The sequence below is a fragment of the Chiloscyllium punctatum genome, chromosome 31 (assembly GCF_047496795.1).
Source record: "Chiloscyllium punctatum isolate Juve2018m chromosome 31, sChiPun1.3, whole genome shotgun sequence".
Taxonomy (NCBI): Eukaryota; Metazoa; Chordata; class Chondrichthyes; order Orectolobiformes; family Hemiscylliidae; genus Chiloscyllium; species Chiloscyllium punctatum.
Window position 1 is genome coordinate 21,234,633 of NC_092769.1, and position 22,944 is coordinate 21,257,576.

Sequence of the window (22,944 nt, forward strand, 5' to 3'; positions counted from 1 at the left end):
GAGGGGCCTCTTTCATACCCATCCTGGGCTTCCCAATTACATTTCCCAAATCACCTCAAACAATGTGGGACAGTCTTGAAGGGCCGAATAGTCTCCTGTGTTTCTGTGCACCAGGTTATAGGAGTAAGTAGCCTCCAACTGCTCCTGTCTAGCAGGTATGAGGGGCTGAATGGAACACAGGAACATGACACTGAGGAGCAGGAGTGGGTCATTAGATACTTTGAGCGTTCTCTACCAGGGACTAAGATTGTGGCTGATCAGGTTGGGGTCTCAGCCCCACTTTCCTGTCTGTGTCCCATTATGCATGATTCACTTCTCTGTCAAATATTGACCCAACGCAGCATTCAATCAATATGAGCATAGAGACAAAATAAACTTCCAGTGAAGAGAATTCTGACTTGACAAGTCCTTTCAGAATTTTTTGTCATCTCTCTTGTAGAATCAGAGAGTCATCCATTAGTCCAATCCGTTCCCTCCAATCAGATATCAAATCTGATCCAGTCCCATTTGCCAGCATTTGGCCAATATTCCTCCTCTCAGATACTTTTAAATGTGCGACTGTAACCGCCTTTAGCACTTCCTCTGACAGCACTTTCTATGTACGCACCACTCTCTGTGTGAAATATTTACCTTCAGGTCCCTTGTAAATCATTCGCCCTCTCCCCTTCAACCTCTGCCCTCTTGTTCTGGACACCCCCTATCCTGGGGAGCAGAACGTGGCTGTTCAGAATATCCATGCCCCTGATGGTTTTATAAACCTCTATAATGTCACCCCTCAGCCTCTGACACTCCAGGGGGAAACACCTCAACCTAATCAACCTCTCCCTAAAGCTCAAACCTCCACTCCTGGGACATTTGTGCAAATCATTTCTGCAGAAAACCGAGTTGTACGCAGTATTCTGAAAGTGGCCTCACCAACGTCCTGTACAGATGTAACATACCACCACAACTCCTATACTCAATGCTCTGACTGATTAAGGCAAATGTGCCAAATGTGTTCTGCACCACTCTGTCTACCTGCGACTCCACTTTCAAGGAACAAAATACCTGCATCGCTCGGTCTCTTTGTTTCACAACACGCCCCAGGACCTTATCATTAAGTGTATAATTTCTGCCTTGATTTGCTTTCACACAATACAAAAACCTCGTATTTCTCTAAATTAAACTTCATCTGTCACTCCTTGCCCCTTTTGTCCCATCTAATTGCGGTCTTGTTGTACTCTGAGATAATCTACTACACCACCTTTCTGATGTCATCTGTAAACTTACTAACAATGGCCCAAATATTCACATCCAAATCCTTTACATAATTGATGAAATACAGTGAACTCAGTACTGATTCTTACAGCACACTGCTGCTCACAAGCCTCCAGTCTGAAAAATATCCGTCTTCCTTCAAGCCAATTGTGACGAGCTTCCTCTGTATCCCATGTGACTGAAACTTACTAATCTGTCTACCAATCGGAATGAAATACTAGCTATGAAGAGAGGCTGAGTCGGTTCGGTTTATTTTCACTACAAAAAAGGAGGTTGAGGGGGTCCTGGTTGAGGTTTGCAAAATCACAATGTGAACAGACAGTATGGATAGAGACAAGCTTTTTCCCAGGTTGAAGGATTCAATAACGAGATGTCATACTTTCAAAGTGAGAGGTGGAATGTTTAAGGGGAATACACCTGGTCAGTACTTCACGTCGAGGCTGGTAGGCGTTTGGAATGCGTTTCCAGCAGATGTGGTGGAAGCAGGCACGGTAGATTCATTTAAGATTCGTCTGGACAGATGCATGAGGAGGTGGGGAGCAGAGGGAGACAGATGATTAGGAATTGACCGACAGATTTAGACAGTACATTTGGATTGGTTCAGGTTTGGAGGGAGAAGGACCTGTTCCTGGGCTGTAAATTTTCTTTGGTCTTTGTTCTTTAAATGAACACCTTGCTGAAGTCCATATAGACAATGCCTACCAAACTGCCTTCATCAATCTTCTTTGTCACCTCTTCAAAATCTCAACCAAATCAATGCTTTCCCATGCAGAAAGCTATGTTGTCTACTCCGATCAGCCCTTGCCTTCCCAAATGTATGTAAGTCGTGTCCCTCAGAATCCCCTCCAACAACTTACCCACCACTGACATCAGGCTCACCGGTCTATAGTTCCCCAGCTTTTTGGGTCACTGTTTCCTTTTCTAGTCCCACTCCTCCACTGCTCAAAACAAATGTTAAATGTGACCAGGTTGGTGATATGGCCGATGATATCGGTCTCAGACTGGGTCAGTGTCAGTTTTAGGAACAAGTCAGACTAGTTTCTTTAATCTGCTAAAACAACATGTTCATGATCCAAAGCAATGTTACTCAAACTATGGTGGAAAGATGAATGGCAAACTGTTTGGGTATTGCAATTATATAATCAATATTTCCCTTTCTAAAAATGCTGACACACACACACACACACAATCTCTGCAATTTTAACTTGAAAGAACTTTGTCCAAATATTATTGAAACGTGTGACAAAGGAAAAATTGTGAGATTGTCCAAAACGTTATTCTGCTTCTGAAGATATTGTACTCACACAAGCTACTAGCAATGGGATTTCATCCTGGGAGAGTTTGGATTTGACTGAATTCCCTTTGCTTTAGGCAGTGAGTAGATTCCAGTGAATGCTGGTTAGGGATCATCCAAAGGGTACTACGGTGGTTAGCACTACTGCCTCACAGCACCAGGGACTTGCGGTTGATTCCAGCCTTGGGTGACTGTCTGTGTGGAGTTTACACATTCTCCCCTTGTCTGCGTGAACTTATAATGGGTGATCCAGTTTCCTACCACAAACTGTGTAGGTTCGGTGGATTGGTCATGCTAAATTGTCTGTAGTGTTCAGGGATTTCTAGGTTAGGTGAATTAGTCAGGGGTAAATATAGGGAAATGGTTTGGGAAGGTTTGTATGGACTTGTTGGGCCGAAGGGCCTGTGTCAACACTGCAGGGATTCAATAAAAATAAGAATGGTAATGAAGGTAATGCCCAATGAAGGGTCTCAATTAGATATTTATTACTGAACACCAGAGACGAAGGAAGAGATTAATTTCTGGTCACAAAACACCGATCACACTTACCCAACTCTAATGTGCGACTCCCCTCTTCCTGGCCGCTGATTACTGGCCAGCCTCTCCTCCCCACTGACTGTGTCTGCAATCTGTCCCTCCTCCCCCAAACCACACAAGGCAACCCAAGCTCAGGGTCTTTGTGATAATCAAGGCCGGAGTGTGCAGGCCTCCTGGAGAGGGATGGGCACTTTAAAATTGAAGGGGGAGGGGGCGGTGACATTAATATCACTCACTGGGCTGAGGGGTGGCTGATGGAGTTTAATTTGGATTAATGCGAGGTACTGGATTTGGTAAATCAAACAACAGCAGGACCTGTACAATTAAAAGTAGAGCCTTTGGCAGTGCTGTAGTACAGAAACCTAGGCCGTCAGGTTTAATTCTTTAAAATTTGCATCTCATATAGATAGTGTGGTTAAGAAAGTGTTTAACACACTTGTCTTCATTGGTCAGACCTTTGAGTATCAGAGTGGGGATGTCATGTTGTGGTTGTACAGGACATTGGTGAGACCTCTTCTGGAATACTGTGTCCAGTCTGGTCATCCTGCCCGCTCATTCCATAGGCACACCACCCTCTGGGTGAAACAGCTGCCCCTTAGGTCACTTTTAAATATTTCCCCTCTCACCTTAAGCCTATGTCCTCTAGTTTTGGACTCCCCATACCCTTAGAAAATACCTTGACTGACTATTCTCTTTGATATTACTGACGTTGATATTATTAAGTTGGAGAGGATTGAGAAGAGATTAACCTGGATGTTGCTGGGAAAGGAGGGAGTGAGCTATAAGGAGAGGCTGGATCGGCTGGGACTTTTTTCACTGAAGAATAGTTTCAGTATCTGAGATGTTTATTGGGGGAGGTGGAGGAGGCAGTCTCGGTGCTCCTTTCCTGGGAAGTGGTGGTGACGATGTGATGTGAGCCCACCATTTGTACCAGCTCGACACAAAAGGGAGATGGCATCAGGGCCACAGCTTCTAAGTTGTGCCGGGAGGAAACAGAACTGCCAGTGGGTTTAAAGTGAGAATTGCCCTTCACTGAACATTGCTCCTTACTCGGTCGGTGGGACGTGGATGTTTCAGAATCTCCACACGAGACGTCCCGGTCCTCTCCGGCTTGTACCAGGATCCTCCCCACATGGCGGGGGGGGGGGGGGGGGGGTGTGAGGGAACGGATATCGGGCACTCCACCACCCGGCTTGGCCCTTTCTGTCCTTTTCCAGGCTGTTTCTCCTGGAATGGGAGGAAGAGAGGGAGGGAGGGAGGGAGGGAGTGGGTGTGGTCCTACTGTTAGTGTGAGTATCGGTGTGGAGGGGGTCATAGTGAGGTGTCTGGAGGGAGTCAGTCCACAGTGTTGATTCCATGCAGTGTTATTAGTGTGGGGGTGAAGTGGAGGGAGGGGGGGAGAGAGAGAGAGAGACAGAGACAGAGACAGAGACAGAGAGAGAAGGTGCAGCATGAGGCAGTGAGAGTGGTGGACCATGAGCCTTGTTCGGTGGTTGGTGCTATAACAGATATACCGTGAGTGTGAGGGAGCAGAGAGAATACAGTGACCCTTATCCTGACAGAGTGGGGGAGGTAATTGATGCTTGTCCTGTATTGCTGGACATTTCTTCAGACCCCAGATACTGCACTGAGCTGGGTGGGGAGCTCAGACCATGCTCGGTGGGTCTGGTGGTGTGTCCCCCTCTGGGAAGAGAATGGTCCCCCTCTGTACTAGCCCAGCCACCAGGACCTCCGTACCCCTGTTGACAAACCATGGTGTAATTGCCCCTTATTTGCCAGGCTCGGGGTAAACTGTCCAGGGCAGGTCCAAACTGAGAAAGCTCAACCATGTGCCCATTGGCCTTTTAAAGATGGCCCCAGTGTCAGGGATCACGGAATATCCAGGGGCATCTGGGTGATGGTGAGTACCTCCAGCCATGAAGGACTCCATTTACAAAGCTGGAGAACAAATGCTCATCCAAAACTCTCCATCATCTGACCTCACACCAATATCCCATTTTCCCATTTTTCCTGGGAAGACTGGCTCATGTTTCAGGATGTTATCGAAGTGTCCAGCTTTCAGTATTCTGCAACCTGGGAACACATCCTTCCATGACACTGTCTCTCAATCTCCCTCTCACTGTCTATACCCCAAACCCCTCCCATGTGATGATATTTAAACTGATTCCCCCGCTTGGTCTCTCTGGCAGTGATGTTCACACTCACAGCACCCCCTTGTCAGGGCACAATGGAGACATGGAGCTGTAAATGGGTGGGAGCTGCACATCCTGTCAGTTCCAGCATGGGCTGCAACTTTCCCCACACTGGGCAGGGATCGAATACAGTATTACTGAGGAATGCACTGGGGTGGGGTACACAGTCCTACATGCTGGGAGGGTAACTGTTCCTGGGTTACAGATCAATGTACTGGGGTGGTGTACACAGTCCTACATGCTGGGAGGGTAACTGTTCCTGGGTTACAGATCAATGTACTGGGGTGGTGTACACAGTCCTACATACTGGGAGGGTAACTGCTCCTGGATTACAGATCAATGCACTGGGGTGGGGTACACAATCCTACATACTGGGAGGGTAACTGCTCCTGGGTTACAGATCAATGTACTGGGGTGGTGTACACAGTCCTACATGCTGCGAGGGTAACTGCTCCTGGATTACAGATCAATGCACTGGGGTGGGGTACACAATCCTACATACTGGGAGGGTAACTGCTCCTGGGTTACAGATCAATGTACTGGGGTGGTGTACACAGTCCTACATGCTGCGAGGGTAACTGCTCCTGGGTTACAGATCAATGCACTGGGTGGTGTACACAGTCCTACATGCTGGAGGGTAACTGCTCCTGGGTTAGAGATCAATGCACTGGGGTGGGATACACAGTCCTACATGCTGGGAGGGTAACTGCTCCTGGGTTACAGATCAATGCACTGGGGTGATGTACACAGTCCTACATGCTGGGAGGGTAACTGCTCCTGGGTTACAGATCAATGCACTGGGGTGATGTACACAGTCCTACATGCTGGGAGGGTAACTGCTCCTGGGATACAGATCAATGTACTGGGGTGGTGTACACAGTCCTACAGACTGGGATGGTAACTGCTCCTGGTTTACAGATCAATGCACGGGTGATCACTGCACAGTTCCCTGTGCTGGTCACTCATTCTGGTTGAGGTTTATAGATAATACAATGATGTGGTCTGTGCAGCTCCTTATGCTGGATGGATATTTGTTTCAGGTTCACACATTAGTGCCCTGCTGTGGTCTACACAGCTCCCTGTGCTGGACAGATATCTAGTCCGGGTTTATATATCAATGCACTGCTATGGTCTACACAGCTCCCCGTCCTGGACAGATATCTAGTCCGGGTTTATAGATCAATGCACTGCTATGGTCTACACAGCTCCCTGTGCTGGACAGATATCTAGTCCGGGTTTATAGATCAATGCACTGCTGTGGTCTGCGCAGTGTTCCACTCTGGACAGATTGCTGGATTGTATTGACCAGTGTAATGGATGAATCTGTCCAGATTGCTGGGTTGTACTGAGCAGGACACTGGCTTGTTCTGTACAGTGTTCCACAGTGAACAGATATCTCCTCTGGGTATATGGTGTCTGGGCTGGTTCTGGGAGGTGGATTGAGAATGTGGTATATCTAACCATTTCAGTTGATCTGGCAATGCCTTTAGTTCCCATTCCTGTGATTGGACGCTCCGTCTCACACCCCATTAATGTTACAGTGTGTCCAGGCACAGTAATCGTGTTGGTGGGGTGGGGAGGGGGGAAAGGTCATGGACAGGTCAAGGGGTTCCCCGGAACGTCCTGTCCTCAACATTCTATAACTGTCATTCTCCGGAACGTCCTGTCCTCAACATTCTATAACTGTCATTCCCTTGAACGTTCTGTCCCTGACATTCTATAACTGACATTCCCCGGAACGTTCTGTCCCCAACATTCTATAACTGACATTCCCCGGAACGTTCTGTCCCTGACATTCTATAACTGACATTCCCCGGAACGTTCTGTCCCTGACATTCTATAACTGACATTCCTCGGAACGTTCTGTCCCTGACATTCTATAACTGACATTCCCCGGAACGTTCTGTCCCTGACATTCTATAACTGACATTCCCCGGAACGTTCTGTCCCCGACATTCTATAACTGACATTCCCCGGAACGTTCTGTCCCTCACATTCTATAACTGACATTCCCCAGAACGTTCTGTCCCTGACATTCTATAACTGACATTCCCCGGAACGTTCTGTCCCTCACATTCTATAACTGCCATTCCCCAGAACTTTCTGTCCCCAACATTCGATAACTGACATTCCCCGGAACGTTCTGTCCCTGACATTCTATAACTGACATTCCCCGGAACGTCCTGTCCCTGACATTGTTTGTGAACGGCCGGACGTCAGTGAATTGAACAAACGATAAGATCCCGAGGGAAGAGATCCCGTTCCAGGGAGAAGGAGACACTGTTCTGAAGGCCCCTCGGGCAGTTAGAGGGGTGAATACGTTTTCCCTGCGTTTCCATTTCTCCACGACACAGGATCGACCACAATTTAGACCAAAATACAGGAATTCCCAAACTCCGTTTGTCTTCAGGAAACTGGGAGAGAATCCTTCAGGACAACAACGTTCACACCCTCCGTATTAGGAACTGGGAAGGAGTGACCTGTATCTGCTCTCGAGTGATCGAGTATGTGGGAATGTTCTAGAAACCATCTGTCCTTTTGGATGTGTCTCTGTGTGTTGGGGAAGGGAGGGTTTCTTGTGATTTATGTCACATTTTTGTCAGTAATTCCGACCTTCCCATTTGTTATTCCAGCTCCAATTATTTTAATAAATCCCTGAATACAGGGACACATTTGAAAATCTCACTGGGTCCCCGATCAAACGGGCCCCTTTGCCTCCAGTCTGATGGATAATGGGTTTGTTTTCCTTCCTCACAGTTAACGTAGTGACCATCTACGTCCTGCTTTATAAAGATTGTGGATTGTCTCCATGTGTCAGACGTTACCTGGGGGCCATGGCAGCGGCGGATCTCCTGGTCATTATCCTCGACCTGATCCTGAGACACATTCCCACTGTTTATCCGGAACAGTTTTATTTCCTGAGGTACTCCGTCCCCGTGTGTAATATCCACGCCGTCCTGCTTTATGCAGCCACTGACTGCTCTGTCTGGTTCACCGTCACTTTCACCTTTGATCGGTTTGTGGCCATTTGTTGCCAGAAGCTGAAAAGTAAATATTGCAGAGAGAAAACGGCGGCTGTGGTTCTGGGAGCAGTGACTGTGCTGAGCTGTTTAAAGAACATTTCCTGGTATTTTATGCTCGAGGCTCGGTATTGGCTGATGAACGCCCCCTGGTTTTGTGATGTAACAGGCGGTGTTCTATGGTCCATTGTCTGGGTCACAATCGAGTCCCTCCACCACATTCTAACCCCGTGTGTCCCATTTCTCCTGATTCTGCTGCTCAATGTTCTCACCGTCAGACACATTTTAGTGACCAGCAGAGCCCGCAGGAGACTCCGCGCTCACACCAATGGGGACACTCAGTCTGACACTGAAATGAGAAACCGAAAAAAATCCATCATTTTACTGTTTGTGATCTCGGCCAATTTCATCCTGTTATGGTCAACGTTCATGCTGTATTCTATATGGAGACGGATGTGGATGATTGTGGATACCCCTGTGTATCTCCATCGCTTTGTGCAGGAATTGGGCTTCATGCTGCAGCTCCTCAGTTGCTGCACAAACACCGCGATTTATGCCGTGACCCAGACTAAGTTCAGGCAGCAGCTGAAGAATGTGCTGAAATATCCCTTCACACAAATCCATCCATCCATCAAATTCCCTCATTAATCACTCCATCCGGGATTTTCTCATTTCAGTTCAGTGTTTCAGTGATGGAGCAGACTGTCGCTATGGTAACAGACTGAGGGTAGCGCTGGTTTGTCCATCCTTATCCCCCAGGGGGGTTACAGGGAAACATTTCAATGTTTCTCACAACTCAGGGGCCAGTGAGAAAAGGCACCATCCCACTGACTGTATCCATCACTTCCATTTGTAACCAATAAAAATGTTGATTAAAGCGTGCCGAGCAGCAGAGTGACCGATGTTGTTGTGTGTCTTTGTGTTGGAGAAGCTGAGCTGGAGAGAGACAGACTCAGCCCCAAGTCCTGGTCCTCAGGGAAGGGGAGGGCACCGCGCCCTGAGCTCAGGAGCTGGGTTTAACTCCCTCTGACCCCCCCCCATTCCAACCTGGCCTCCCCAATTGCTCACCCCCACTTTTCCTCCTCAATTCTCTCCATCTCTCCCTTCCTGCACAATCTCTCTTTCTCACCACCTCTCCCTTTCACTCTCTCTGGTCCCCTCTCAGAGCCCCCAACCCCAGTTTCTCCACCTGCCTCCACTATTCTTTCTGCCTCACTCTCCCCCTCTCTCTCTCTCACACCCCCAACATGAGTTTATCCACCTGCCTCCATTCTTCTCTCTCCCCCTCACCCTCTCTCTCTCTCTCTCTCTCTCTCTCTCCTGCCGTCTCTGTCTCCTTCTCACAATTCTGGCTCTACCCCATTTTCCCCACCTCCCACTTCCCACATCTCTCGATCATCTCACACCCACAAGCCCCCCCACCCCCCCAACCCCCACAAGCAGACTCACCACCAACCTGCAGTCTCTGGGTCAGAGGGAGAGGGAAGGACCAGGGAGACAGAGTGTGTCAGAGAGAGAGAATAAGGGCGGGACAGAAGGGAGAGAGATTCAGTTAGAGAGAAACGGAGGGTGGTGGGAAAAGAGAGACCAAGATAGGGAGATCGAGAGTGAGAGAAGATGGAGAGAGAGCGAAGGAGCAGGGAAAGACAGAGAGAGAGGGAAGGGAGAAATAAGGTGAGGGAGGGAGGGAGAGAGAGAGAAATAGGGGAGGACATAATGAGAGAGGGGTCAGAGAGAGGTGGGGCAGAGAGAGAGGGTGACAGAGAGAGAGGGAGGCAGAGAGAGAGGGGGGCAGAGAGAGAGGGAGACAGAGAGAGAGGGGGGCAGAGAGAGAGGGGAACAGAGAGAGAGGGGGACAGAGAGAGTGGGGGACAGAGAGAGAGGGGGGCAGAGAGAGAGTGGAACAGAGAGAGAGGGGACAGAGAGAGAGGGGGACAGAGAGGGGGACAGAGAGAGAGGGGGACAGAGAGAGAAGGGGACAGAGAGAGAGGACAGAGAGAGGGGGACAGAGAGAGGGGGCAGAGAGAGGGGGGGCAGAGAGAGAGGGGGACAGAGAGAGAGGACAGAGAGAGGGGGACAGAGAGAGAGGGGGACACAGAGAGAAGGGGACAGAGAGAGGGGACAGAGAGAGGGGGACAGAGAGAGGGGGCAGAGAGAGAGGGGCAGAGAGAGAGGGGGCAGAGAGAGAGGCACAGAGAGAGAGGGGGGCAGAGAGAGAAGGGGACAGAGAGAGAGGGGAACAGAGAGAGAGGGGGACAGAGAGAGGGGGACAGAGAGAGAGGGGGACAGAGAGAGAGTGGACAGAGAGAGAGGGGGGCAGAGAGAGAGGGGGCAGAGAGAGAGAGAGAAGGGGACAGAGAGAGGGGACAGAGAGAGAGGGGGGCAGAGAGAGAGGGGGCAGAGAGAGGGGGCAGAGAGAGTGGGAGACAGAGAGAGGAGGGACAGAGAGAGAGGGGGACAGAGAGAGAGGGGGGCAGAGAGAGAAGGGGACAAAGAGAGAGGGGGACAGAGAGAGAGGGGACAGAGAGAGAGGGGGACAGAGAGAGGGGACAGAGAGAGGGGGACAGAGAGATGGGGCAGAGAGAGCGGGGGCAGAGAGAGAGGGGAGCAGAGAGAGAGGGGGCGGGGGGGCAGAGAGAAGGCGAGAGAGAGAGGGAGGCAGAGAGAGAGGGGGGAGAGAGAGAGGGTGACAGACAATGTGGGGGACAGAGAGAGAGAGACACACAGAGAGAGGGAGACAGAGAGAGAGGGAGACAAAGGGAGAGGGGAACAGAAAGAGAGGGGAACAGAGAGAGTGGGGGACAGAGAGAGAGGGGGGCAGAGAGAGATGGGGCAGAGAGAGAGGGGGGCAGAGAGGGGGGGCAGAGAGAGAGGGGGACAGAGAGAGAGCGAGAGAGAGGGGGCAGAGAGAGAAGGTACAGAGAGAGAGGGAGACAGAGAGAGAGGGGAACAGAGAGAGAGGGGACAGAGAGAGATGGGGACAGAGAGAGGGGGGACAGAGAGAGGGGGACAGAGAGAGAGGGGGACAGAGAGAGAGGGGAACAGAGAGAGAGGGGACTGAGAGAGATGGGGACAGAGAGAGGGGGGACAGAGAGAGGGGGACAGAGAGAGAGGGGGACAGAGAGAGAGGTGGCAGAGAGAGGGGGGGAGAGAGAGGGGGGCAGAGAGAGAGAGAGAGAGAGAGAAGGGGACAGAGAGAGGGGACAGAGAGAGAGGGGGACAGAGAGAGGGGGGGAGAGAGAGAGGGGGGCAGAGAGAGAGGGGGGCAGAGAGAGAGAGAGAGAAGGGGACAGAGAGAGGGGACAGAGAGAGAGGGGGACAGAGAGAGAGGGGCCAGAGAGAGAGAGAGAGAGAGAGAAGGGGACAGAGAGAGGGGACAGAGAGAGAGGGGGACAGAGAGAGGGGGGGGGCAGAGAGAGAGGGGGACAGAGAGAGAGGGGGGCAGAGAGAGAAGGGGACAGAGAGAGAGGGGGGCAGAGAGAGAAGGGGCAGAGAGAGAGGGACAGAGAGAGAGGGGGGCAGAGAGAGAGGGGACAGAGAGAGAGGGACAGAGAGAGAGGGACAGAGAGAGAGGGGGACAGAGAGAGAGGGGGACAGAGAGAGAGGGGGGCAGAGAGAGAGGGACAGAGAGAGAAGGGGACAGAGAGAGGCGGACAGAGAGAGAGGGGGCAGAGAGAGAGGGACAGAGAGAGAAGGGGACAGAGAGAGGCGGACAGAGAGAGAGGGGGGCAGAGAGAGAGGGGGCAGAGAGAGGGGGTGGCAGAGAGAGTGGGGGGCAGGGAGAGAGGGGTCAGAGAGCAAGGGGGGCAGAGAGAGCGCGAGAGAGAGGGGGGAGAGAGAGAGGGAGATAGAGAGAGGGAGATAGAGAGAGAGGGGAACACAGAGAGAGGGGAACACAGGACAGCGGGGGGCAGAGAGAGGGGGAACAGAGAGAGGGGGCAGAGAGTGGGGAGACAGAGAGAGGGGGACAGAGAGAGGGGGAGACAGAGAGAGGGGGAAAGGAGAGAGGGGGGACAGAGAATGGGGGGACAGAGAGAGAGAGGGACACATAGAGGGGGGTCAGAGAGAGGGGACGACAGAGAGAGGGAAGGATAGAGAGAGAGGGGGACAGATAGAGGGGGCAGAGAGAGAGGGGGAGGGGGGGACAGAGAGAGGCGGGGGACAGAAAGAGGGAGGACAGAGAGAGAGGGGGACAGAGAGAGAGGGGGACGGGGGGACAGAGAGAGAGGGGGACAGAGGGAGTGGGGGACAGAGAGATTAGGGCAGAGAGAGAGGGGGGCAGAGAGAGAGGGGGCAGAGAGAGCGAGAGAAAAAGAGGGGGGCAGAGAGAGAGGGGGACAGAGAGAGAGGGGGGGACAGAGAGAGAGAGGGAGACAGAGAGAGAGGTGAACAGAGAGAGAGGGGGGCAGAGAGAGGGGCCAGAGAGAGGGGGGGACAGAGAGAGAGGGAGACAGAGAGAGGGGGGACAGAGAGAGGGGTGGACAGAGAGGGGGAGGCAGAGAGAGGGGGGACAGAGAGAGAGGGGGACGGGGGGACAGAGAGAGAGGGTGTCAGAGAGAGGGGGACAGAGAGAGAGGGGCAGAGAGAGTGTGGAGCAGAGAGAGGGGGCCAGAGAGAGAGGAACAGAGGGAGTGGGGGACAGAGAGAGAGAGGGGCAGAGAGAGGGGGCAGAGAGAGGGGGAAAGAGAGCGGGGGACAGAGAGGGGGGCAGAGTGGGCGGACAGAGGGGTACAGAGAGGGGGGACAGAGAGGGGGGGACAGAGAGAGGGGGACAGAGAGAGAAGTGGACAGAGAGAGAGGGGACAGAGAGAGTGGGGTCAGAGAGAAGGCGACGGGGGGGGACAGTGAGAGAGAGGGACAGAGAGAGAAAGGGGACAGAGAGAGAGGGACGGGGGGGACAAAGAGAGGCGGGAGACAGAGAGACGGGGACAGAGAGAGAGGGGGGCAGAGAGAGAGAGAAACAGAGAGAGAGGGAGACAGAGAGAGAGGGGGACAGAGAGGGGGAGGCAGAGAGACGGGGGACAGAGAGGGGGGACAGAGAGGGAAGGAGAGAGAGAGAAGTGGACAGAGAGATGGCAGGACAGAGAGAGAGGGGACAGAGAGAGGGGTCAGAGAGAAGGCGACAGAGGGGAGGGACAGTGACAGAGAGGGTGGACAGAGAGAGGGGGGACAGAGAGAGAGGGGGACAGAGAGAGAGGGGGACAGAGAGAGGGGAACACAGAGACAGGGGACAGAGAGAGGGGTCAGAGAGAGGGGGGACAGAGAGAGAGGGGGACAGAGAGAGGGGAACACAGAGACAGGGGACAGAGAGAGAGGCGACAGAGAGAGAGGGGGGCAGAGAGAGAGGGGGCAGAGAGAGAGGGGGGCGAGAGAGAGGGAGACAGAGAGACGGGAACTGAGAGAGAGGGTCAGAGAGAGAGTGGAGCAGAGAGAGGGGGCAGACAATAGGGGACAGAGAGAGGGGTTGTCAGAGAGAGGGGGGACAGAGAGAAGGGGTGGAGAGAGAGAGAAGGGGATAGAGAGAGAAGGAGGCAGAGAGAGGAGGGCAGAGAGATGGCGACAAGAGAGGATGACAGAGAGAGGGGGACAGAGAGAGAAGGGGGCAGAGAGAGGGGGGCAGAGACAGAGTGGGGCAGAGAGATGGGGCAGACAGAGGGGGGCAGAGAGAGGGGGACAGAGAGTGGGGGAAATAGAGGGTGTCAGAGAGGGGGGACAGAAAGACGGGCACAGAGAGTGGGGGAGATAGAGGGGGACAGAGAGAGAGGGGACAGAGAGAGTGGGGCAGAGAGAGAAGGGGGCAGAGAGAGTGGGACAGAGTGAGGGGGTCAGAGAAAGAGGAGGACAGAGAGGGGGCAGAGAGAGAGGGGAACAGAGAGAGGGGAAAAGATAGAGGCGGGTGGGAGGGAGGGGGGGACAGGGAGAGGTGAAAGAGACAGGGGCACAGAGAGTGGGGGAGATAGAAGGGGACAGAGAGGGGACAGAGAGAGAGGGAACAGAGAGAGTGGGACAGATAGAGGGGGTCAGAGAGAAAGGGGGTCAGAGAGAGAAGGGGACAGAAAGAGGGGAGTAGAGAGAGAGGGGGGCAGAGAGAGGGGGCAGAGAGATGGAGGAACAGAGAGAGGGAGAAAGAGAGAGGCGGGTGTGAGGGAGAGGGGGACAGAAAGAGGGGCAGGTAGCGGGGGTCAGTGAGTGGGGGACAGGAAGAGAGGGGTACAGAGTGGGGTGAGAGAGGGGGTCAGAGAGTGGGGGAGAGAGAGGGGTACAGAGTGGGGTGGCAGAGGGGTTCAGAGAGAGAGGGGGGATGGAGATAGTAGGGGACAGAGAGAGTGGGGAACAGAGAGAGTGGGGGACAGAGAGAGAGGGGGACAGAAAGTGAGGGCGACAGAGGGGGGGCAGAGAGGGGGGAGAGAGAGAGGGGGAGAGAGTGAGGGGGCAGAGAGAGAGGGGGACAGAAAGAGGGGGACAGAGAGAGAGGCAGGTGGGAGAGAGAGAGGGGTCAGAGAGAGGCTGGTGGGAGAGAGCGTGGGACAGAGAGAGGGGGGCAGAGAGAGAGGGGGCCAAAGAGGGGGGATAGAGGGAAGCGGATGGGAGATGAGGGGGGCAGAGAGAGGGCGACAGACAGAGGGGGGCAGAGAGCGGGGGTGAGAGAGGCAGGTGGGAGAGAGAGGGGGACAGAGAGAAGGGGACAGACAGATGGAGACAGACAGAGGGGGACAGAGAGCGGGGAACAGAGAGAGGCGGGTGGGAAAGAGAGGGGGACAGAGAGAGGGGGATCAGAGACAGGGGGACAGAGAGAGGGGGACAGAGAGAGCGTGACAGAGAGAGAGGGGGAAAGAGAGAGAGGGGGACAGAGGGAGGGGGGACAGAGAGACGGTGACAGAGAGGGCGTACAGAGAGGCGACAGAGTTAGAGGGACAGAGAAAGGGGGGTCAGAGAGAGGGGGAGAGAGAGAGGGGGAGATAGAGAGGGGGAGAGAGGGGGGAGAGAGAGAGGGGGACAGAGAGAGGGGAACAGAGGGAGGGGGGACAGAGAAGGGGCAGAGAGAGGGTGACAGAGAGAGGGAGACAGAGAGAGGAAGGCAGAGAGAGGGGGTGAGGAGAGAGGCAGACAGAGAGAGGGGACAGCGTGTGGGGGAGATGGAGGGGGTCAGAGAGAGGGGGACAGAGAGAGAGGGGACATATAGAGGCGGGACAGAGAGGGGGGACAGAGAGAGGAGGGCAGAGAGAGAGGGGACAGAGAGAAAGGGGGGCAGGGAGAGTGGGACAGAGTGAGAGGGTAAGAGAAAAAGGGGGGCAGGGAGAGCTGGGCAGAGTGGGGGGCATAGAGGGGGGGCAGAGAGAGAGGGGGGAACAGAGAGAGGGGGGGGACAGAGAGAGGGGGGAACAGAGAGAGGGAGAAAAGAGAGAGGCAGGTGGGAGGGAGGGGAGCAGAGAGAGAGGGGCAGAGAGAGGAGGGAACAGAGAGAGGGGGGAACAGAGAGAGGCAGGTGGGAGGGAGGGGAGCAGAGAGAGAGGGGCAGAGAGAGGAGGACAGACAGAGGGGGGACAGAGAGAGAGGGTAACAGAGAGAGAGGGGAACAGAGAGAGGAGGACAGAGAGAGGGGGGGACAGAGAGAGGGGGGACAGAGAGAGAGTGGGGACAGAGAGAGGGGGGACAGAGAGAGGGGGACAGAGAGAGGGGGGACAGAGAGAGGGGGGGACAGAGAGAGAGGGGGATAGAGAGATAGGGGGACAGAGAAAGGGGGGGCAGAGAGAGAGGGGACACAGAGAGGGGGTCAGAGAGAGGGGGACAGAGAGAGGGGGACAGAGAGAGGGGGGACAGAGAGAGGGGGGGACAGAGAGAGAGGGGGACAGAGAGATAGGGGGACAGAGAGAGGGGGACAGAGAGAGATGGGACAGAAGAGGGGGGACAGAGAGAGGGGGGACAGAGAGAGAGGGGGACAGAGAGAGGGGGGACAGAGAGAGAGGGGGGGACAGAGAGAGGGGGGACAGAGAGAGAGGGGGGACAGAGAGAGGGGGGACAGAGAGAGAGGGGGGGACAGAGAGAGGGGGGACAGAGAGAGAGGGGGGACAGAGAGAGGGGGGACAGAGAGAGAGGGGGGGACAGAGAGAGGGGGGACAGAGAGAGAGGGGGGACAGAGAGAGGGGGGACAGAGAGAGGGGGGACACAGAGAGGGGGTCAGAGAGAGGGGGACAGAGAGAGGGGAACAGAGAGAGAGGGGGACAGAGTGAGAGGGGGGACAGAGAGAGGGGGGACAGAGAGAGGGGGGACAGAGAGAGAGAGGGACAGAGAGAGAGGGGGGACAGAGAGAGGGGGGACAGAGAGAGGGGGACAGAGAGAGGGGAACAGAGAGAGAGGGGGGACAGAGAGAGGGGGGACAGAGAGAGGGGGGGACAGAGAGAGGGGGGACAGAGAGCGAGGGGGAAGAGAGAGAGGGGGACAGAGAGAGGGGGGGACAGAGAGAGAGGGGGACAGAGAGAGGGGGGACAGAGAGAGAGGGGGACAGAGAGAGAGGGGGACAGAGAGAGGGGTGGACAGAGAGAGGGGGGACAGAGAGAGGGGGACAGAGAGAGGGGGGACAGAGAGGGGGGGACAGAGAGAGAGGGGGGACAGAGAGAGGGGGACAGAGAGAGAGAGGGGGACAGAGAGAGAGGGGGACAGAGAGAGGGGGGACAGAGAGGGGGGGGACAGAGAGAGAGGGGGGGACAGAGAGAGGGGGGACAGAGAGAGAGGGGGGACAGAGAGAGGGGGGACAGAGAGAGAGGGGGGGACAGAGAGAGGGGGGACAGAGAGAGAGGGGGGACAGAGAGAGGGGGGACAGAGAGAGAGGGGGACAGAGAGAGGGGGACAGAGAGAGTGGGGACAGAGAGAGGGGGGACAGAGAGAGAGGGGGACAGAGAGGGGGGGACAGAGAGAGGGGGGACAGAGAGGGGGGGACAGAGAGAGAGGGGGAAGAGAGAGAGGGGGACAGAGAGAGAGGGGGACAGAGAGAGGGGGGACAGAGAGGGGGGGGACAGAGAGAGGGGGGACAGAGAGAGGGGGGACAGAGTGGGGGGGACATAGAGAGAGGGGGAAGAGAGAGAGGGGGACAGAGAGAGAGGGGGACAGAGAGAGGGGGGACAGAGAGAGGGGGGACAGAGAGAGAGAGGGGGACAGAGAGAGAGGGGGACAGAGAGAGAGGGGGACAGAGAGAGGGGGACAGAGAGAGAGGGGTGGACAGAGAGAGGGGGGACAGAGAGAGAGGGGGGACAGAGAGAGGGGGGACAGAGAGAGAGGGGGGGACAGAGAGGGGGGGGACAGAGAGAGAGGGGGGACAGAGAGAGGGGGGACAGAGAGAGAGGGGGGGACAGAGAGAGGGGGTCAGAGAGAGGGGGACAGAGAGAGGGGCACAGAGAGAGAGGGGGACAGAGAGAGAGGGGGGACAGAGAGAGGGGGGACAGAGAGAGGGGGGACAGAGAGAGAGAGGGACAGAGAGAGAGGGGGGACAGAGAGAGGGGGGACAGAGAGAGGGGGACAGAGAGAGGGGAACAGAGAGAGAGGGGGGACAGAGAGAGGGGGGACAGAGAGAGGGGGGGACAGAGAGAGGGGGGACAGAGAGCGAGGGGGGGACAGAGAGAGGGGGGGACAGAGAGAGAGGGGGGACAGAGAGAGGGGGGACAGAGAGAGGGGGGGACAGAGAGAGGGGGACAGAGAGAGAGAGGGGGACAGAGAGAGAGGGGGACAGAGAGAGAGGGGGACAGAGAGAGGGGGGACAGAGAGAGGGGGGGACAGAGAGAGGGGCACAGAGAGAGAGGGGGACAGAGAGAGGGGGACAGAGAGAGAGGGGGACAGAGAGAGAGGGGGACAGAGAGAGAGGGGGACAGAGAGAGGGGCGATGGAGAGAGAGGGGGACAGAGAGAGGGGGGACAGAGAGAGAGGGGGACAGAGAGAGGGGGGACAGAGAGAGAGGGGGACAGAGAGAGGGGGACAGAGAGAGTGGGGACAGAGAGAGGGGGGACAGAGAGAGAGGGGGACAGAGAGGGGGGGACAGAGAGAGGGGGGACAGAGAGGGGGGGACAGAGAGAGAGGGGGAAGAGAGAGAGGGGGACAGAGAGAGAGGGGGACAGAGAGAGGGGGGACAGAGAGGGGGGGACAGAGAGAGGGGGGACAGAGAGAGGGGGGACAGAGTGGGGGGGACATAGAGAGAGGGGGAAGAGAGAGAGGGGGACAGAGAGAGAGGGGGACAGAGAGAGGGGGGACAGAGAGAGGGGGGACAGAGAGAGGGGGACAGAGAGGGGGAAGTAGAGGGGGTTGAGAGAGAGGGGGGGAAGAGAGAGAGGGGCACAGGGAATGGGGGAGATAGAGGGGGTCAGAGATGGGGACAGAAAAAGTGGGAGGTAGAGGGGTTCAGAGAGATGGGCACAGAGAGAGGGGCACAGAGAGTGGGGGAGATAGAGGGGGACAGAGAGACATAGGCAGAGAGAGATCGGGGCAGAGAGAGTGGGGACAGAGTGAGGGGGTCAGAGAGAGAGAGTGGGACAGAGAGAGGGGGGGACAGAGAGAGGGGGGGGACAGAGAGAGGGGGGGACAGAGAGAGGGGGGGGACAGAGAGAGGGGGGGGACAGAGAGAGGGGGGACAGAGAGAGGGGGACAGAGAGAGGGGCACAGAGAAAGGGGGGCAGAGAGAAGGGGAGATAGAGGGGGTCAGAGAGAGGGGGACAGAGAGAGGGGGGACAGAGAGAGGGGGAAGAGAGAGAGGGGCACAGGGAATGGGGGAGATAGAGGGGGTCAGAGATGGGGACAGAAAAAGTGGGAGGTAGAGGGGGTCAGAGAGATGGGCACAGAGAGAGGGGCACAGAGAGTGGGGGAGATAGAGGGGGACAGAGAGACATAGGCAGAGAGAGATCGGGGCAGAGAGAGTGGGACAGAGTGAGGGGGTCAGAGAGAGAGAGGGGGACAGAGAGAGGGGGAGATAGAGGGGGTCAGAGAGAGGGGGACAGAAAAGGCGGAGGTAGAGGGGGTCAGAGAGAGGGGGGATAGAGGGGGACAGAGAGTGGGGGGACAGAGAGAGGGGGATAGAGAGAGGGGGGACAGAGAGAGGGGGGACAGAGAGAGGGGGGACAGAGAGAGGGGGACAGAGAGAGGGGGGGCAGAGAGAGGGGGGACAGAGAGAGAGGGGGACAGAGAGAGAGGGGGGACAGAGAGAGGGGGGGGCAGAGAGAGGGGGGACAGAGAGAGGGGGACAGAGAGAGGGGGGGGCAGAGAGGAGGGGACAGAGAGAGAGGGGGTAGGGAGAGGGGGACAGAGAGAGCGGGTCAGAGAGAGGGCAACAGAGAGAGGGGGACAGGGAGTGGGGAGATACGGGGGACAGAGAGAGAGGGGTAGAGAGAGGGGGACAGAGTGAGGGGACAGAGAGAGGGCGACAGAGAGAGAGGGGGACAGAGAAAGGGGGACAGAGAGTGGGAGGGGAATAGAGAGAGTGAGGGGACAGAGAGAGGGCGACAGAGAGAGAGGGGGGACAGAGAAAGGTGGACAGAGAGTGGGAGGGGAATAGAGAGAGAGAGGGGACAGAGACAGGGTGACAGAGAGGGGGGGACAGAGAGAGGGGGAGGTAGAGGGGATCACAGAGAGGGGTACAGAAAAATTCGCAGGTAGAGGGGGTGAGAGAGAGGGGTGATAGAGTGGGGGACAGAGAGGGGGGGCAGAGAGTGGGGGACAGAGAGAGGGGTACAGAGTGGGGGTGAGAGAGGAGGTCAGTGAGTGGGGGGATGGAGAGAGTGGGGGACAGAGAGAGAGGGAACAGAGAGAGAGGGGGAAAGAGAGAGGGGGACAGAGAGAGGGGGGACAGAGAGAGGGGGGACAGAGAGTGGGGGGATAGAGAGAGGGGGCAGAGGGAGGGAGGCAGAGACAGGGGGACAGAGAGAGGGCGAGATAGAGGGGGACAGAGAGAGAGAGAGGGGGACAGAGAGAGGGGGACAGAGAGAGGGGGCAGAGAGTGGGGGACAGAGAGTGGGGGACAGAGAGGAGGAGTACAGAGTGGGGGTGAGAGAGGAGTTCAGACAGTGGCGGGATGGAGAGAGTGGGGGACAGAGAGAGAGGGACAGAGAGAGGCGGGTGGGAGAGAGCGCGGGACAGAGAGAGAGGGGGGACAGAGAGAGGGGGACAGAGCGAGGGGGACAGAGCGAGAGGGGGACAGAAAATGTCGGAGGTTGAGGGGGTCAGAGAGAGGAGGACAGAGAGGGGGACAGAGTGAGGGGTATAATGTGGAGGTGAGAGAGGGGGTCAGAGATTGGGGGGATGGAGAGTGTTGGGGACAGAGAGAGAGGTGACAGAGAGAGAGGGGGACAGAGAGAGAGGGGGACAGAGAGAGAGGGGGACAGAGAGAGAGGGGGACAGAGAGAGAGGGGGACAGAGAGAGGGGGGACAGAGAGAGAGGGGGACAGAGAGAGGGGGACAGAGAGGGGGGGACAGAGAGAGGGGGGACAGAGAGAGAGAGGGGGACAGAGAGAGAGGGGGACAGAGAGAGGGGGGACAGAGAGAGGGGGGGACAGAGAGAGAGAGGGGCACAGAGAGAGAGGGGGACAGAGAGAGGGGGACAGAGAGAGAGGGGGACAGAGAGAGAGGGGGACAGAGAGAGAGGGGGACAGAGAGAGGGGGGACAGAGAGAGAGGGGGACAGAGAGAGGGGGGACAGAGAGAGAGGGGGACAGAGAGAGAGGGGGACAGAGAGAGGGGGGACAGAGAGAGGGGGGACAGAGAGGGAGGGACAGAGAGAGGGGGGACAGAGAGAGGGGGGACAGAGTGGGGGGGACATAGAGAGAGGGGGAAGAGAGAGAGGGGGACAGAGAGAGAGGGGTACAGAGAGAGGGGGGACAGAGAGAGGGGGGACAGAGAGAGGGGGACAGAGAGAGGGGTGATAGAGAGAGGGGGAAGTAGAGGGGGTGAGAGAGAGGGGGAAGAGAGAGAGAGGCACAGGGAATGGGGGAGATAGAGGGGGTCAGAGATGGGGACAGAAAAAGTGGGAGGTAGAGGGGGTCAGAGAGATGGGCACAGAGAGAGGGGCACAGAGAGTGGGGGAGATAGAGGGGGACAGAGAGACATAGGCAGAGAGAGATCGGGGCAGAGAGAGTGGGACAGAGTGAGGGGGTCAGAGAGAGAGAGGGGGACAGAGAGAGGGGGAGATAGAGGGGGTCAGAGAGAGGGGGACAGAAAAGGCGGAGGTAGAGGGGGTCAGAGAGAGGGGGGATAGAGGGGGACAGAGAGTGGGGGGACAGAGAGAGGGGGGACAGAGAGAGGGGGGACAGAGAGAGGGGGGACAGAGAGAGGGGGGGACAGAGAGAGGGGGGACAGAGAGAGGGGGACAGAGAGAGGGGGGGCAGAGAGAGGGGGGACAGAGAGAGGGGGACAGAGAGAGAGGGGGGACAGAGAGAGGGGGGGACAGAGAGAGGGGGGACAGAGAGAGGGGGACAGAGAGAGGGGGGCAGAGAGGAGGGGACAGAGAGAGAGGGGGTAGGGAGAGGGGGACAGAGAGAGCGGGTCAGAGAGAGGGCAACAGAGAGAGGGGGACAGGGAGTGGGGAGATACGGGGGACAGAGAGAGAGGGGTAGAGAGAGGGGGACAGAGTGAGGGGACAGAGAGAGGGCGACAGAGAGAGAGGGGGACAGAGAAAGGGGGACAGAGAGTGGGAGGGGAATAGAGAGAGTGAGGGGACAGAGAGAGGGCGACAGAGAGAGAGGGGGACAGAGAAAGGGGGACAGAGAGTGGGAGGGGAATAGAGAGAGAGAGGGGACAGAGACAGGGTGACAGAGAGGGGGGACAGAGAGAGGGGGAGGTAGAAGGGATCACAGAGAGGGGTACAGAAAAATTCGCAGGTAGAGGGGGTGAGAGAGAGGGGTGATAGAGTGGGGGACAGAGAGGGGGGCAGAGAGTGGGGGACAGAGAGAGGGGTACAGAGTGGGGGTGAGAGAGGAGGTCAGAGAGTGGGGGAATGGAGAGAGTGGGGGACAGAGAGAGAGGGAACAGAGAGAGAGGGGGAAAGAGAGAGGGGGGACAGAGAGAGGGGGACAGAGAGAGGGGGGACAGAGAGTGGGGGAATAGAGAGAGGGGGCAGAGGGAGGGAGGCAGAGACAGGGGGACAGAGAGAGGGCGAGATAGAGGGGGACAGAGAGAGAGAGGGGGGGACAGAGAGAGGGGGACAGAGAGAGGGGGCAGAGAGTGGGGGACAGAGAGTGGGGGACAGAGAGGAGGAGTACAGAGTGGGGGTGAGAGAGGAGTTCAGACAGTGGCGGGATGGAGAGAGTGGGGGACAGAGAGAGAGGGACAGAGAGAGGCGGGTGGGAGAGAGCGCGGGACAGAGAGAGAGAGGGGGGACAGAGAGAGGGGGACAGAGCGAGGGGGACAGAGCGAGAGGGGGACAGAAAATGTCGGAGGTTGAGGGGGTCAGAGAGAGGAGGACAGAGAGGGGGACAGAGTGAGGGGTATAATGTGGAGGTGAGAGAGGGGGTCAGAGATTGGGGGGATGGAGAGTGTTGGGGACAGAGAGAGAGGTGACAGAGAGAGAGGGGGACAGAGAGAGAGAGGGGGACAGAGTGAGGGGTATAAAGTGGAGGTGAGAGAGGGGGTCAGAGATTGGGGGGATGGAGAGTGTTGGGGACAGAGAGAGAGGT